The sequence below is a fragment of the Protopterus annectens genome, chromosome 13.part0 (genome assembly GCF_019279795.1).
Source record: "Protopterus annectens isolate FY-2018-M chromosome 13.part0, PAN1.0, whole genome shotgun sequence".
Lineage (NCBI taxonomy): Eukaryota > Metazoa > Chordata > Ceratodontiformes > Protopteridae > Protopterus > Protopterus annectens.
The window spans coordinates 499027226-499045299 of record NC_056747.1 but is presented as its reverse complement, the minus strand read 5'-3'; the positions used below and the strand labels follow the sequence as shown (position 1 = coordinate 499045299).

The 18074-nt window shown below is 37.3% G+C and overlaps 1 long non-coding RNA gene across 2 annotated transcripts in view; it reads left to right on the top strand.

Moving 5' to 3' along the window:
• The first annotated feature begins 2443 nt into the window (after window positions 1-2443).
• LOC122788348 overlaps window positions 2444-18074 on the top strand; it is a 265411-nt gene continuing 249780 nt past the window's right edge. Inside the window, exon 1 of one of the 2 annotated variants that reach the window (XR_006362648.1) lies at window positions 2444-2977. This is a non-coding gene — a long non-coding RNA (uncharacterized LOC122788348). The remainder of the gene's footprint in view (window positions 2978-18074) is intronic. The other variant, XR_006362649.1, reaches the window with a different exon arrangement.

Sequence of the window (18074 nt, the reverse complement as noted above, 5' to 3'; positions counted from 1 at the left end):
GAAATACAGGCTACAAGACAATTAAATATTTGAAAGTAAAAGGCCAATTTAATTTCACTGGTGCAAGAGTCTAAATCTCAAAATTGTGTGTATTATGGTGCATACCTCAAATGGCAGTATATTATTGAGTCACTTTTCCACTTATAACAGTATTCACAGGGATTATTTCTGGTGTCAAGTCCAACAGAATCACTGTCTAGATACACAGCCAACAAGATAAATACATCTTTTTTTTCCTAGCTGTGGTGTTGACCACCTCCAAATGTCAACCCCCCTTCCATTTCACCAGTCACTGCCTCTTCTTTTTTTAGCTCTGTGATTTTCACCTATTCATTAAATCAAAGCTGCGTACTGTTACTTTTTCATAACCTTTATATAATTACTAAAGTGGCTCCCGTGGTTACCAAACTAAATATTTTAACAATGACTGATCTAACAGTTCTGATTTTAAACACAACAGTTAATTGTAGAAAGGGAGGCAAATAAGCAAATACAGGTTAGTAAGAGAAGTACATGAAATCCTGCAAGGTACTGTGGAACTTAGTCAAAGTAAACTTTATTGTCGATCAGATATACGCAGCAGTGCAAGCTGAATAAAATTACATTGCGTTGGTCCCTGTGCAAGACATAACAATGAACATATAGTTTTAATCCCAGTAAGACTAATGCATATACAGTAATAATTCAAATATTAACACAATAAATTGCCACAATTGGACAGGAAGGCATTAGACAATATTATACTAGTAGGTATTGCAAGACTATGACTTCACATTGTGAGTGCTTAGAATATTGCACTTCATCAGTTGTAGTATGAAATATTCTAATATTCATATTGCACATGCATGGAGAGGTAACTCATTCCTGAATATTGCACATTCGGGAAGTAAAAGCAGAACAAATCAAGTGTTTAGGGAGTTGACATTTATGCAGTATATTAACACAAGTAAATATACATTCATTTCTTAATGGGACAGCAGTAAGGTGGCATGCTGTACCAAATAGTAAAAGAACTGTCTGTAATAAGTTCTGCTTGAAACATGCAAGCAATAATGCCCAACAGGGTGTGTGCAATGGTGTAAGTAAGCCATGCCCAGGGGTGTTCTGAGACCTGACACCACAGTTGGAGGAAAGAAACAAAAAACGTGCCTGTGGCTAAAACTGAAGGTTAGAACTGCTACTGTCAGAGATGCAGCAAATAAAGACACATAGAAGATTAAGTTGTATCATTTTGCCTGGGCTTTGAAATAAACGTAGGACTTGTAAATCTGTAGTGAGAGTCCATTGGAAGCATTCTGCACTTTAGCAAGAAAGTTCTTTTGTACAAGTTGAAAGTTCACAGACATTCCAAGCCCAGTGCATCTCATGCCCATATTCTTGCCTTGCTAATACCATCACTCATGTATCACCTCCTTTCTCTAGGATGGCTATACCAGTCATCCATGCATTACATTTGTGGATATCCACCCAGTCATCTAGTTTATGTTTAAAGAAAGATAGTGAGTCACACTGAGTAACATCTAGGCAGAGTCTGCATCAGTGGTTTGGGTGGCACTGGGTTGTGAATTACATGCATGAATTTTTCTGTAGTCCATAGTTCAATACATTGAACAATTGCAGAACTTGTGTAGAATATGCATGTTGTCCTTTCAGATCTGTTGCTACTACAACTGTTAATCACCATCAGCATATTACTGACTGGGGTGTTAGGTGTGTCTGGCTTATTACAGTCTGACTAAGTTAGGGAATAGTATATGCTCATCCCTGCTGTCATTTACATTGTTATTCATCATTTATTTTTTTATTTTATACCATTTTGCTAAGTTTAAGAAACATCACTATTTATATTTTTTCTTTTGTTTCTCCCTGCCTTAGTTTATTTGCCATTCCTCTGGAGCAAAAAAACACCTTTTCTTCCATGCTTGTTCACATGGAGGCAAAGGATTCAGGCTGTAGCAGCTAACAAACTACATCCTGTAGCCTCAGAGTTTGATTTCCTCATTCCCAATACCCCTGACTATATGTTCCTGACCAAATAAATTAACCAGACATATGTTCTATTGTAGCCCTTAAATAAGAGAGGTCAGTGTCTAGTTGGTTTACCTGGTTAAGAAATACTTTATCAACAACAACAACAACAACAAATGGCAGCTGTCTATACTTAAAATGGGCTATAAATAAGAAATGACAATAAAGGAACTTTCAGAAACCAGTACAACATCTACCTCATGAGCATTTCCCTGACACTTATAAATCATTATTAGATTTCTAATATATTCAAATGTTTGCACATTTAATAGATGTGAGTAACAATTACAGCAGACCTGTGGTTAATTATACAATCAAAATATAATTTAGTGTATTTTATTTATTTCATTTTGCTGACTGGGTAGGTCCTACTGGCTTAAGGGTTTTCAGGAGATATCTGGTGTGATCTTTGCACTTAGTATAGGAGAAATTTGCCAGAACATCAGGAAACATCACCATTGGAGGGAGGTGTGTCTGCTAGACTTTTGACTTAATTGGCAGTCAAGCTGTATACTCAGTGAATTGTGTGGGAAAATAGGAGGAAGTGGCTGCTGTAAGCAGAAACACCTGTTGCAAGAGATAATTAGAATTAGCTTGGCACTGGTTCCTTATTAGATTTTTTTTAGGTTTGTTACTTGGACGTTTATTGTGAGAGCTGCTAAGCTTGCTCTACATTGGCTGATTATTCAGCATTATAGTGTTTTTTGCTTCAAAAACTGTATTTATTAATTTTATTCAGTAGAATGTTGGAGAGCCTTGCCTAGGCCAGAGGTTATCACACACAAAAGGGAAGATGTAGGCTTGCTAAAGTTGAGAAGTAAGGAAAGAACTGCTATGGACAGTAATGAAAGCCCCACTTCCCTGAAATAATCAGCAATCTGGGTTCAAGAAAACTGAAAATCAAGATTTCAGTCCTGCAGTGTTGACCGCAAAGTTTTTGAAACCAGAAGTAAGTAAAACAAATGATAATGTGCAGACAAGTGTTTTAGAGATAGGAGCATATATTAATAGTCACATAAAGTAATCAAGCAGAACTTTTGAAATGAGAAAAGACACATCTGACAGGGGATGAGCTTTTGTTATGCGATCAAGGCTTTTCATGTTTATTTCTGCCTTCAGTGCATCAGGAGTGAGATACTTTTTGAGCTTGGTTTCTGAAGTAAGAAATACATTAACTGGACTGAAATATGATGTTAGCAAACACTGACTGAATGGTCTAGTCTTGAGGCATTTTCTAAGATTGCAGTAATATGCATATATTAAGTATACTGCATGGAGTATTTATCAAACACCCAAACCAAATTTTTCATACTGAGGGTTTCTGAACAGGAGGATAAATGTAACATGTTATTTAGAATAACAGTTTTTGTCTGTGTAGTGAGAAAATAATATTATTTTATACGGGAAAAATGTCTTTGGGATAGTCGTAAGGCATGTTAAAAAAATGTTATAATGTTAAGTGCATTATATTTATTGAGACAAGCTGTAAATGAAACTTATTTTAACTGACAATAAATTCAGTTCAATGTACTACATATATCTGTGATTAAAATCAAAGGGTACTAAAAAAAGGATCTAAGATGTTGCCAGACATATACCAAGGCATATGCTGCTTCATAAAAATGCTTTATGTTGAGCTATGAAATTTCGCTAAAACTTCAATTTAAAAATTGCTCTGACATATTTACTGTGATTTTATCCTGCTAAGTTATAGGGTTTGCTGGCTATTTCTTTGTGGCAGAAGCAGAGCTACATTGTAGGAGTTGATACACAGTCTTAAAAGTCCTGTCTATGCCTCTACGGAGGACCTAGCTAAATTAACTTAGAAAATAATATGGTATAATAATCTTGTATAAGTTTACGTGAGAGCAAGACCAGGTTTTTAAAGATGTGGAGGCTTCTGAAAATAATGTGGTAATTTTGATGAGCAAGAATGTGGAAACTGTTGACAAGTCTTGTAGTGTACAAGATGTTTTTAGGAAAGTTATAAGACAAAAGGATTGGGTACAAAAATGCAGTGGTATGTCCCTACATCTGAAACCATAACTACATGATTGTAACTTTTGTGCATTGGCCAGTAGGGAGAACTTGGAAAAATCTCTTCATGATTTTAAGTGAATTTCTGAAAAAAAAAAAAAAAGGCTGGCAAGGCAAAAGGAAACCAGACAAAAGTCAGAATCTAGAGAAAGTGAATGTTTGTTTGTTATCATAATTTGAGGGCAACAGATCAGTACTAGACTGCTGAGTGAGCAGAAGAGCATACATTTAATAACTTTATATTCTGGGTTACCAAGTTAGCCAAGCAGGGAGATGCTTTCATTTATGATTTTCTGACTGTGGATACTGAATTTATTTTTTGTATGTATCTTTTCTTTCCACTTTCTGTTATACTTGACAGCTGTCTCAATACCCCATGTCCTTTGCTGGTTATACCAGCTCTCCAAACATTGCCAATTCAATGCCCACAATTTGTGCTGGGGTCAGCAAGTATCCTAAAGCTATGCTGAGGGTTAAAGCTGTCCAACATGGATCCATGCCCCCTCCCCATTTCATATCCTCTTCTCCTTGTACGCAGCTTTGTGGTCTGAGTCAGGGTTGGGTATGCAGTGCATTGCTTTGCCTGTGTGGGAGCTTGACCATGCCCACTACCCTTTACTACAATGAGCCAGGGTCTAAATGGGAAGGCCTCCAGCGTCCAACAGGGATTATCATAGGAGATGTCCATGACCCCACACTAACTACTAAGAAAGGGAATGCCTGTCCTCTCTCCTGCTCCGTGAGTCACCCAAGCTAGTATTTGAACCCTGGTTGGCTAGCTGTGCTTGGGAGCTTTATCCCTCTACTCTGAGTGGCTGAATAGGTACTGAAGTTGGATTAATTATCACTGAATTTGAAGGGTCTCTGTGGGGGATTAAAAGATGATCATAAGTTATTTTTTCTGTGAAACCCAAAACATAATAAATGGCAGATCTGACGTTCTTGTTAAATCATCATCGACTGGAGAAGTTGGAAAGAGAAAAGGTACAAAACATTATATTTTTCTTTATCTATATGTAATCTTGGAGATGGGAGGGGAACTACTTAATTTGGGGGTGTGCTTGCCTCTGCAACAAAAAAATGCATTATGACCATATGTAACTACCATTTCAGAGTATAATTATAGTTTGCTTGATTTTTTTCCCTTTTGTTTCTTTAATGATCATTCCTGTCTTAACTATCTGAGCTGCAAGCAGTTGTTTGAGTGCACAATTATAATGGATATCAAATGTATCTTGGGAGAGAGACTAAGATTAGTAAAATATATTTGTCCATTAAAATTAGAAAATTAAAGGCCAAGAGTGATTTAGCTGTTTTTACAGAAGTAGAGATTTTATTTTGATATAAAGTGATATTTGAAGTATAAATTATAGACTCTGACTATAGAGTCACTTTTGAAAGGGTCTGTTTACAAATATGAATGTAGGCAATGTGTCCTTATAATACTTCTGCTTGCAGGATGTGCATAGACAGTACATTTCTTTTACTCCTGACATTTGGTTAGTAATGCTTATATGATTAATGGAATATTTGCCCAAAGAATAATGGGGGTTGACTGTTTAATAGAAAATATGAGGGTTAAAAGATGCAAAAGCTTGGTACGGTGAAGAGGTTAAATCTTCAATCAAACGTATGCTTGAAATGAGCCCATTTAGTATACCACTGTGGAAATTCTTTGTTCCTGTCTGAACTACAAATGATCCGGGGTGTGTATGTGTGTGTGTGTGTGGGGGGGGGGGTGCTTTGATCACTGAGCTAACAAAAAAACATAATGCAAAACAGAGTTGTGTTCTTCATCTTTAGTGCAATGAATGGCAGTTAAGCACTGCTGTACTGGAATGTAGGTCCTTCACAACTGTGCTTCATTCATTTTATGCACATGTTTAGTAGCTGACACTGTGGAGGGGAGGGTCACAGCAGTGAAGACCTGAGGGTGCAGGTCCTCAGTATTTCAAAGCTTCAAACAACTAGAAGGACTTGACAGTGAAGGCAGGCCAACAGCATGATAACCTGCATGCTTTACTTGTGCATAGTGATGTTAGTGTACTGAGGATACAGACTGTGTTAGTTGAGGATTTGTTAAATGGTTGCTTTTGTAAGGCATGATGTATTATTGTCTGGGCTGGGTGGAGATTTTATAAGTTTACTCAGTTTTATAGAGAGGTATGGTGGCAAATATATTTAGATGCCACCACACCGCCTGGGTTAAATGATAATATAGCCATAAAACCATTATTATTACATTATTAATTTCTTATATCACACTCAATTTTTATATCATATTTAATTTTACATTATATTTAACATTTTTTTATAAATATTAAACATTTTTATGAATAGTAATAATTTTACAATTACATTGTATTTATATATGTATATATATATATATATATATATATATATATATATATATTACTCATAATACAATAATTTATTTAAGATATGCAAGTTGTACACAATTTTAAAATTTTTTTAAATATAAAATATTGATGAATTCATAGACTTTTATATGATTTAGTATTTATATCAATTGACATTTATGAATGTTTTAAATATTTTTTGTCTATATAAATACATTGTATTTTATATGTTATAAAATTCATATATATTTTTCACATAGCATATTAATTTTCACCCATTTATTATGCATTAGTCTATTTATGCTCAGTCCTATGAGAGATATGTGTTTCATGTAATACATTTGTATTGTATTTGTATTTCCTTGCAACTAAATTTATTAGATGTACTGTGTCTTTAAGGTTACAAAATTGGCACCAAAAAAGTTTTATTGTATCAAATTGTTAGTTCTGAAGAAGCCCGGATGCGCTGGGTGAAAGCGCTTAACTGAGTGTGTACTGTTTTTTGCTTTGTTCGTTGTTGTTTTAGCCGCTGATTATTAAATTTGAGATGGTTATTTCAGTCCGTTTGCCAGCTGTGATTTTATTCAATCCACACGGAGTGGAAGCACTTACTGGTGTACTTGCTGAGTTACGAAGTGGGCTGAACCAGGGACAGAGCTTGGTTTAATAACTTGCTCAGGGGCTTACTCATGGAAAAGTTAACTAAAGTAGTAAAACGCAGGACTGCAAGGTTACACTAAAGATGCATTCTTAGCTTTGGCACACAGTATAATTTTATCAGAATTGGTTTAGTTTGGTTATTTATGCTCCCTACCTTATTTGTACGTACACCATACACAATGTCTGCTTATTGCAAACAAATGATTTCTATAACCCTTTTTTACCCAGCTATCTCTGAGATAGGTGCTGGCATGCTATTTACATTATATGCAAAATAAAAACAAATCTTAAATATCTGGATTTAAGCTTCCAGTTTTTCATAGCTTTTCACTATTTATGGTACCTTACTCTACCTCACTGGCCCAATGTTTTTCCTCCTACCTATGCATTTCATGGATGCTGATTAATGGGGGAGGGACATAAAATTGCAGCCAGAGAAAGATGTATATGTAATCCTATGTTGGGGAATATGAAATACTCCCAGGGGAATAGGCATGCAATGAAATTATAGTCATGTCTGTTTTTGTGCATGGGGCTGCTAAGGGCTTGCCAGCTGCTAACCTCCTCTTGTAGCTGCTCCTGTTGCCTTCATATTGGGATTCCTGCCTCCAAATGATGGAGGCCTGGTGCTAGAAAAAACATGCACTATGGCAAACTATGTTGGAGTACAGGAATAACATGCTGATTTACAGCTCAGGTGACCTGGGTTTGATTAGCAACTTGCAAATATGATGAAGTTGGCAGTAGAGAATGGGCAGAACCATTCTGGAGTGAGGGTGAGACAAAGCAGGATGCACACTGCCATGATCCCTCAGAAGGAAAGAGGTAGTTTTTTGCTCACTTGTCTACTACCCAATGTAGTCTTACATAGCAAGTGTATGAAGGTCTGCCCTCAGAAAAGGAATACATTGCAAGTCTTAAATGTGATGTGAATATTTCATTACAGAGGGTGTAGTTAGGGTAGTACAAAAAAATGTCCTCATATTTGGGATGTGGGAGATGGCACAAAATACTCTCATGCTAATTGCATGTACCCCCCCAAAAACAAAGCTGTCACCCATGTATGTATGTGCATATATATATATACACACACACACACACACACACACACACACACACACACACACACACACACACACACACACACACACATATCTATCTCTCTATCTCTCTATCTAACCCATAACATTGAAATTCAAAACATTGAGACCAAAATCCTGAAAATTCAAAGCACTGAAAATACATAGGAAATCGGCATGTACTATATTCCAACACAACTACATAGAGAAACAAATAAAAAACAAACCATATTACACTATTTCAACTATAGGCAAGGGGGGGGGGGCAACTATAAGTCTATGTCAGATTATTGAAGTTCTGACACTTCAAAATGCAGTTTTGGAACTTTGAACATTAAAAAAGACAAAATTATATTTTTAATGTTTTTGCAGAGGGGCAAACCCCCCTCATGGGTGGCTGTGCTTCCCTGACCTCTTGCTAATTAAATGCACCATCTCTGAGATCGCACTACATTGTAGAAAAGGGTAAATTCCTCTCTTCTGTGCTGTACAGCAATCTCCATTCAAAATGTTCGAAATTTCAAAACTTTGACCATAAGGCCCTGATCATATGACTTTCAAAGTTTTGAAGCTTCAATAATCTGATAGACACACATACACATAATACATGTATAATAATAATAATAATATAAAAAAAATATATATATATATATATATATATATATATATATCTTTTGGATATTTCTCCAAGAACAGGGAATGAATGTGCTCAAGTAATAATACAGAGAACAAGAGCAAAAAGGACTTCTAAGAGGGAGAAAAATCCATCAACCCCATTGAGAAGGAGACTACTTCCCCAATCAAATTCTTGCAATCACTCCAGGCTCTGCCCTGCCCATTCCCTTTCAGTGTATACAAATGGGGGTTATCCAAGAGTCTTATACCCAATTCCAAAAGTGGACTATTGTTTTTATTGCCAATCATTTGCAAAGCTCATTGAACCGAATGGACTTTTCAGTGAAGTGAGAGCTTCCCTGTCTACAGAAGTTGGTACTGCGATGAGAAACCAGACTTCCTTCTGAACCTAGTTACACATGAAGGTTTTTGGAATCTGCAAGGGGCGGGGGGGGCTGGGATCACATGCATCCATGGTTGTGAGTGCATTACAAGCCATTCCCTGAATGCCTCAGAAGATACCTCATAGTACTCTACCATTAAAAGCAGAAATATTCCTCTAATGGTCTAGCCATAAATGCTTGTCTCTATCTAGATGGGGCCAAGTGCAGGCAAGATATGTATTCGAGCCATCATGCCCTAAATATATATAGCCCTAAACACCTGCCTTCATCAGTATGCTCTACATTAGAACGGTTTCATACAGCCTCATGGTTATTCAACTCTGTCTGTATGTCAGACCTGGTATAGTAGGCAGGTGCCCCTGCATGAAATACAGGTCTGACACAGAGATGGTGCTGAAGTGCCAAAAATCTTTAGCTGGGATTAGAACTGTTGAATCTTTGGGGAATCTTGAACTTTAAATTTCGGAAACAAGATTCACTAGCCTAAACAGTTATGGATTCTCATTAACTGCTTGGGCATATTGAGGCTCCTTTTAATCCAATAGCTTGACATTTGCAAATACTGAATTGTGCAAACCCCACCTCCTTTAAGGTGTGGGTGGGGTGGCGATTTATTATTGCCCAGTGTGGTAGAGTGAAAGCAAGATGGCACTTGTCACTTGCTTTGTCAGCAATTTGAAATCTGGCCTAAAGGCCTTCTTAAAAGAAAAATATGGTGAAAAACTTCCTATACCTTCTTAACAGGGGCATTTTTGTGCCATAATAGTGTCTCATTCAGCTGTAGTATACTGGAAAATAAAAGTGAATTAATAAAAATGGCATAAATGGTGTTTAAATGAGAACTGACTTCATTATTGTATGTGCAGTACCAAATTGCTGGGGACAGTACAAAGTGACGCAGCAAGGAAATGTCCACAGTTAATATGTATAAGGAAGAAAGCGTAACCATCTTTTCAGTGTATAATATGTTCAGTTTTTTTGCATGTCATGCAATAAAGAAGTGCAAACTTTTTGTAGAATTTGAAAATTTCACAGTTTTTCTATTGTGATGTTCGTCTCCAGATTACCAAACATCTTGCCCGTGTGGTAGGCTCCCCTATGAAACCTTGGTCTTGGAAGATAGCAAGGAACCAAAACATCAACCACAAAGCTCTGAAATACCAACTGTATGTGTTTTTCAGGGGCACAAGCTAATGCCACCCCATAAATTTGTATATTCCAACTACATGGTTTTGAAGTGATTCTCTGCACGTATAATCTAGATGGTGTTGCAATGAGAGACGTGGCTCAAAAACAACACCCCAACTTTAGCCACTACTTCCCTAATTCTACCAATATTAGACCAGGGGCAAGAACTGGTGGACAAACCTTCAGCTTAGTCAGAAGCAACATGAAGTGTCCCTATTAGAGGAAATCGTATCCAGAGACACCCATGACCCAACTGGCTATCAGTACAGCTGCTTAGCAATAATACCACTTGTCTGACCCTACTTCCTCTACTAACAAATTTCACTGGCATACCTCACTAAATTCCAGTAACTACTCCAGTAAATACTACACTTTAATATACCAATTAAAGAATCCATCATCTTTGGAGACTTCAACCTACACCATCTCAGTTCAACAAACTCTTATTTAAAGGCTTTAGTCAACCTTGCACTAACTCGTATTGCTAAAGATGTTCTTCAGATCCAACATAAATCCAAGAATAACATCTCCTAGACCTGCTAATCACAACAATTCTAAACCAAATCTCTATCAGAATCTTGCCTCCAGCTTTACTGATCACTGCCCCATCCCATTTACTCTGAATCATGCTAACTGAAAACTCCATTGAACATAACCTCTTTCATACAAATACTAACATAAGTCTATTCGATTTAAGAAATTAACTCAATGGAATCTCTTGGACAACCATACTGGAAAATAATATCTCTAGCAAGTTTGCACATCCACTCACAAACACAATACTTATACCTACAAAAGTAATATTTTCCCATTGTATCCAGGCTAGGTATAATGGTTTAGATGTTTACCTCACAGACACAAGGTACAGCATTTCATTCCCACCTTTGAAACTTAAATTTTCTAGCTTTAAAAAGGCTCAAACTTATAAGCTGTTACTCAAAACATTTTTCAACCTCTCGTCATCTTACCAACAGAACATCCACTGACCGTTGCTTCACTTGTCTCCACAGACATGCAAAGTTCAGCTAGCTTATCTAAAAGCAAACTCACCATTCAAGAAATTGAGATTACAAGTCAGAGTTCTGTTTGATCAACCCATTTCCAAATGCTTCCCAAGTCAAGGGATTAGTTGACTACCAAACTGGACTACTTTCACAGTATTCCCTACTTTTACACACCCTCTTCTTCAATATGACTCTCCAACCAGCCTTTTCTCTTCTGACAGTCTCTGCCTTCTTTTCTTCCCTCAAGCCACTATTTGCCCCTCTTTTTACTCTTTCTCCTAGCTAAACAGTACATAATATATACACTGTAAATATTTTACAGCTGCATGTAAATTCCCACTCATAGTAATTTCGTACAGTCTACCAATACAAGCTATGTTTATTTTCCTACCCCATACATTTTTTTTTTGAAAATTTCCCTTAAGATTACTGAATTTCCTGTTTACTTTGTACTTTCTTGGGCTGAATGTGAAAATGTTTTGCTGAATCAGGCTCTTCCAGGTTAACAAATAAATTATATGAATTGGAGAAAATAAATTTGACTTGAAGCAATTATTTCCTCCTCCTTAATTTTTTTTCTTCTAAATGCCCCTGTTATTTTGAAACCTAGAGTTTCTTTTTGTGCCAGAGTTGGTTTCATTTAATATTTTTGCTTCTCATGAATTGGCATGTATAGATTTAGTAAATTTATATTGCTGAAAGTTCCATGTGCATCAGTGCTCTAGCCTGGTTAATAAACAGGAATAAATACATAAGTAAAAGAATATTATTGCTCTAGACCTGCAAATCATGCTCCTCCCCCAGCTCTGACATTTTTACCACTTTTTCATTTATATATCCAATAACCTCAAACCCTTTACAGATGAGAAAGTGATGACAGATTAATGAAAATGTTAGCCTGTTTAGTCTGCTGGAAAATGTCAATGCAACCAGAGATGACGATGATGATGATAGCAGCTGTCCATAGTTATGACTGAAATGCTGATGGGATGCAGGCCTCATGCATATGGACATGGCCCCCACTATTGAAATGAGATGCAGTGCACAGTTGGATTTTACAAGTATCTGAGCATTTTGGATTCATGTTTGTTAAATGAAGAACGAACCACTAAATCCACAAGAACTGCAGCCAACAGTTTGAAGTGATGATCTCAAACGAAAGATCACAGTCACTAAAAGTTCACAGATATGTAACTCAATGATTTTGCAAGTGGTAAGCTAACATCTCCCACCATGTATATCCTTTACTTACTAACTCTGTTACCATAAAAAGACACCACTATTGAAAAATTGGCATATTCGAGGACTGTATCCTTGCACTGCTTTACAGAAAAAAAATGGGCCAAAGCCACTGGTCAAACAAGTGTGAAAGCCATCTTTTACTGCTGTGATTCCAAAACTGTCCAACTAATGTAACAGATGTTTTATGTAAAAACATTTAAGTTAAATCAGTGAGACTTTTAATTGCATCTGCTTCAAAAGAAGATAATTCAATGAAAGGTCATACTCTTACTTTTACTTTTTCTGCATCGTGTGTTGGCATAAAAGCAGCACTTGTTTTTTTTTAACAAATACACACACACATATAATTCTTTGAATAAATACAACATATACCAGCAGGTGCCCAGATACAATAGACATGTATACCAATACAGATGTATGTGTGCATATAGAATGTATAGTGTGAAATTTTAGGCAAAGGGGCACACCTGGTTTCTTCAGAAGCAGTAGAGCACAATTTAACTGTATTATTGCCATAAAAGGAGCTAAAATATTGACTGTAATAGACTGATGAATTTGAAACTAAGTAAACCATTCATTCCATGTGCCAAGGTCTTGGCAATAAATAATGCAGGGAGTTCTTTAAAAGCCAATAGCCAATTTCAAATTGTAGCCTTTCTAAAACAAGCCCAACCAAACGTTCAGGGGGACTATTACTACTTGCTCATACAACATGCTTAGTCTCTCACTGCCAGGACTTTGTTTGATGAAATAGAAATAAACTTTTGTCAGAAACCATATGTTTTGACAAAAGTGACCTCCAGGTCCTATCAGCACATTTACTGGCAGATATTGACCTCTTTCTTGACTCCTGCCCTGAGATAATTCTTCAGATCTTGATGGCCTCTCTTTACCAGTGAAGTTCAGTGACCTCTTCCACCATGTTAACTTGATGTAAATAGGGTGTAGGTTGATCGTTCAATTTTGGACCTGTGAACTCGGGCTTTTTAGCTTTAAAAGGGTAAGTTCCTATTACTCTGCTCAGCTGTATTCTTCCAAAATTGCCTTTCTAGCTGAAAGAGGGAGAAAAAGAATTATGTTTTGGCTTCTTTTCTGTTTTTGGTTTGTTCCTCATAAAATTTGTGTTTTCTTGGCAAATTACTAAGATTTTCAGTCACTAAATAATGACCCACATTTGAGTTTCAGACTTGGTATGAATTTTTTAAGGATTAAAAATGCAAATCTTGTTGTTCTGGCTACTTCAAAATCTTTCCCAATTTTGGGCCTTTGTCCCTCCCATTATTTTAGTCGTGGTATGGAACTCTTGTACTAAGAGCTTGAAATGTATGAATACATGTAATTGAGACATTGGAGGTGTACACAATCAAGAAACATCTGTAATTGCTGGACATCTTTGTGTGTGCACATCTGCATGTGCATCTGAGTATGTGTGTGCGTGCAAGACTGCCCATCTATTTTTTCATCTGTGTGTGTGAATAGTACAAACCTACATAACAAATATAGAATATATCCTCCAACAATAATTATATGTCCTATAGCAACACTCAAACATTAGGTAGAGGAACTATTTTACATAAATGGTCTTGTATTTGTCTTGTTTTATTATTTTTTTTTATTTTTGTCACTTTTAGCCTCATACTTTTTCTGCTTTTACTGCCCAAGTTTTGTACCATACAGTAGTTGCTGGTCACCACTGTTTAGTACGCCTTACTTTTAATTTCTTTGGCATTCTTTTGTTATGCAATACCTTTGAAACTCTGTGCCAGTTAGTTGCAACCCCTCTGGTTGTAGCTTTGACCTTCTCATTCAGCCTTCGCTTCTCAGCTAACCCTTCCAGATATTTGAAGCTGTTAACCTAGTCCACTATTTCCCCTCCTACTTAAATTCTCAACATCTTCTGGTTTCCCCCCTTTGCTGCCAGTACAACTGTTGTATCTATACTCTGTTACAACCCATGTGTCTTCAGTTTTGCATTCCATGCTCCTATCCTTTGCTGAAGTTCTTGTTCAGAGTCTGCCTTTAATGCCGCATAGTCTACATGCAGCAACTTTGATCTGTCCCCTCCTGTTTGCCAATGTACTCCATCACCAGTATTAATAGCAGTGGGTTCAGAGCTTAATCCTGATGCACACCAGCTCCTACAGGGAACCTGTCTGTGATACTCAACATTGTTTTTACTAGAGGGAACCTGTCTGTGATACTCAACATTGTTTTTACCCAAGTCTTTGGGTCCTCATACATAGTCTCCCTTAATTCTCCCAGTATTGCTTCCCTATCGCACCCAACATCTTTATTATATTTGCTGTGACCTCATCTGAGCCTGCTGCTCAATCTGAATTCATTTCCTTCAGTACATGTTCTAACTACTACTAGTGTGGCTGCCTTCTCTCATCATAGACTATGTCAGGGGCAGTACAGCTTCTATGTCCCCCACCACCTCATCAGAGGTAGCTGAAAGAACTGTCTCCATCTGCCTTTGATGTCCTGTTTGTAGGTGAACAGGTTGCTGCAGGCATCCCATACAAAGGGTGTCAGACTATCTTCTTTATCTTTCTTTTGAAGTCTGATAGTTTTTGTGCCATATAGTCATTTTCCAGAAGGTAGTAGAGTGCATCTGTTACCTTGTTCTTTGCCATTGCAACTGTTCTCTTAGCCTGTTTGCTAGCCAACCAGTATTCCTTCTTAGTCTGGTCTCTTCTGTCTCTCACTTTTTGTTGCCCTCCTTCTTTGGGTGACTTCCTGGACTTCTGCATTCTTCCATCAGCTTTCCTTATGTACTTTGCACAGCCAGATGCTTGTTCTACAGGCCTTACACATGCTGTTTGAGGCAATGCTATTCTTTTTTAGCTCCAACTATTTGCTCTTCTTCCTGAGAGGCTAGAGCCCTGAGTAATTTAATAAACTCTTGTAGTTTCTCTTCAGTCAACTTCCAGGTCTTCACCCTTCTCTGTTGACCTTGGAGTCTTCTCTGACCAGTTCTTGTAGCCGTTTTTAGCTAACGGTAATTTATGCGGTGGGCCAACTTGTTTCACTGGGGATGACTTTGTAATCACAGATTCCATCTCCTTGCCTTTTCTTTACTGCCCAAGTTGCATGTTGGCCACTCTTGTATGTGATCTTGTGACAGTGTTTCTAGATGAACCAAGTGTTGGTTACCATCAAGCAGTTTGCCAGACAGAAGTCTAGAATGGCCTCTCCTTCATTCCTGTTTCCCATCCATGTGGCTCCAGGCAATCCTCATCCTGTTCTGTCTGTCCAGATATGTGCATTCAAGTCACCCATTATCAATAATTTAACAATTTATGTTCTACTTTATGTAGTTGTCCCTGCAGCTGATGTTGGAATGCAATCTTTTCCTCACTATCACAACAATGCTGTGGTGTACATGCTGAGATAATGAATTCTGTCTGTCATTAATTTGTATGACTAAAATCTACCAGAATTCACTCTGTTCTGTTCACACATATATAGAAAACACATTTTATAACTGAGTAGTGGAAAGATTCCAAATATGACTCATTTCAGACATATCATTGGGATCATGCCTTCTACTGCGTGCACTTATAGAATGAATCAACAAAGACCTAAAACTTTTGTACACAATTGTCTGGTAAATGAAGGCAAAGATTAATACAGAGCATGTCCAGACTGATACTGGTTGGCAACCACTTTTGTACATGTTTTTTAATTTAAATTTTATGTACATTTGTTTGTACTAAATGGTGTCCTCCTTACTTTTAAGAAAGATTATGATTATTTATGTATAATATTACAGCAGGTCTTATGTTCTGAATGGTTTACTATGGATTGTGCGAATGACAGTCTGTCGGCAGCACTGCTGCCGAAAAATTCAGAATGTCATGCACAAAACATAAATGGATGGGGTAGTCGAACACACTTATGTGAATGCAGTAGTGCATTTGCAAAAGTACATTCGACTATCTGCATGGAGATCGCAGTACAGTGGGGATTGGAAATTAATCCATATCCTCACTGTAGTGTGATCTCTGAGTTAGAATATATTAGTAGTGGGGTGTGGGGGGCAGGGGTGCTTGCCCTCCTGCAGAAACGTATGTCATATAGGAGTCTGATTTACATTAGCTCCTATACGGCTATTACGTGATGGTTTCGGCCACAATGTCGACTCAAATGTGTCAATCATTTGGGTTGACATTGTGGCCAGTCGTTTGTGTTCGGGTTTGTTTCATTGTTTCAAACAACAAATGTTTTGCCATTCAAACAAATGATCGAAAACCGTTCTGAACTGGCATATACATTTTCTGTGAAATATCTTTGGTTATTAATCTTTCTCTCATTTTTGTTTATGGGAATTTATTTTGTTTGCTTTGACAATGTCTAGGAGAGTGAATTGCAGTGTTAAATAAAGAGAATGTCCTGGATGAAGTGTGTGTTTGTCAGTGTAAAGAGTCTTCCCACCTTTGGGTCAGTCTGAGGCACCAACTTACTTACCTTGACCTACTTTTTATCACACCATCTCTTAGGAGGTTATGGAGACTTTGAAATGGCCATTCCATCTTCCATACCTTTGCAGTTTATCCAAGTACTTTTTTCAGTGACAGGCTGGTCAACACAACAGAGAATATGATGTATGCAGAGTGAGGGATAGAAAATTCATAGCAGTCTTACCACCAGCATCCTGGGAATTAGATAAAACATAAATATTAGTGGTAAACTGTTACATGATTTGGAGCCAGAAAGTAATATGTTTGTAACTTTGACAGAGATCTTTTGTTAAAAAGGTGTTTCTTTAGGTGTACTGCACAACAAAAGACAGTATAGAGGGATATGATTTTATTAGGATAGTTGCTTTGAACAATTGTGCCATGAATGCTTAGTTTATCTCCCATACTAAAGGATTATTAAGAGTTTTATGGGAAAACTGAAGCAGAATCATTGGAGGTGGTCACCTGTCAGCCATGTCTATTGTAGCCAAGCATGGCTCACCAACAAAATGGACATTTTCTCCCCACTATAGAGATGTACAGCACACTGGGAACATGCTATATATGTTTAACCATCACAACTGAGCATATACTATACAGGGGGGGGTGTGGTGCATATATATGCTGTGTGTTTTGAAGTGAAACAGTTAGTGAAAATAAAGGTGGATGTGAGTAGCATGCTGATGTGACACTTGATGCAACATGACAGTGCAGAATGCACCCCTTGCATAATTGATGGGTGCCTTGCCACTGAGGAGGGATTAGAATGTTGCTTCCTTTTTTTGCACTGCTCCTCCTCCAATTGTTGAGATGCATGTCTCCTAAGTTTGTCAGTGGAGGTCACGTACATTGTTTCAGACTTGTGCTAACCATTTCAATTGCTCCCTGTACCCCTTGAAATTGGTTGGAAGTCTCAAGCTGCCCCTGCTGGGATTAATCTGTCTGCATATGCTTTATAAAGCATGCATATTAAACAATGGGAACAGTACTGAAA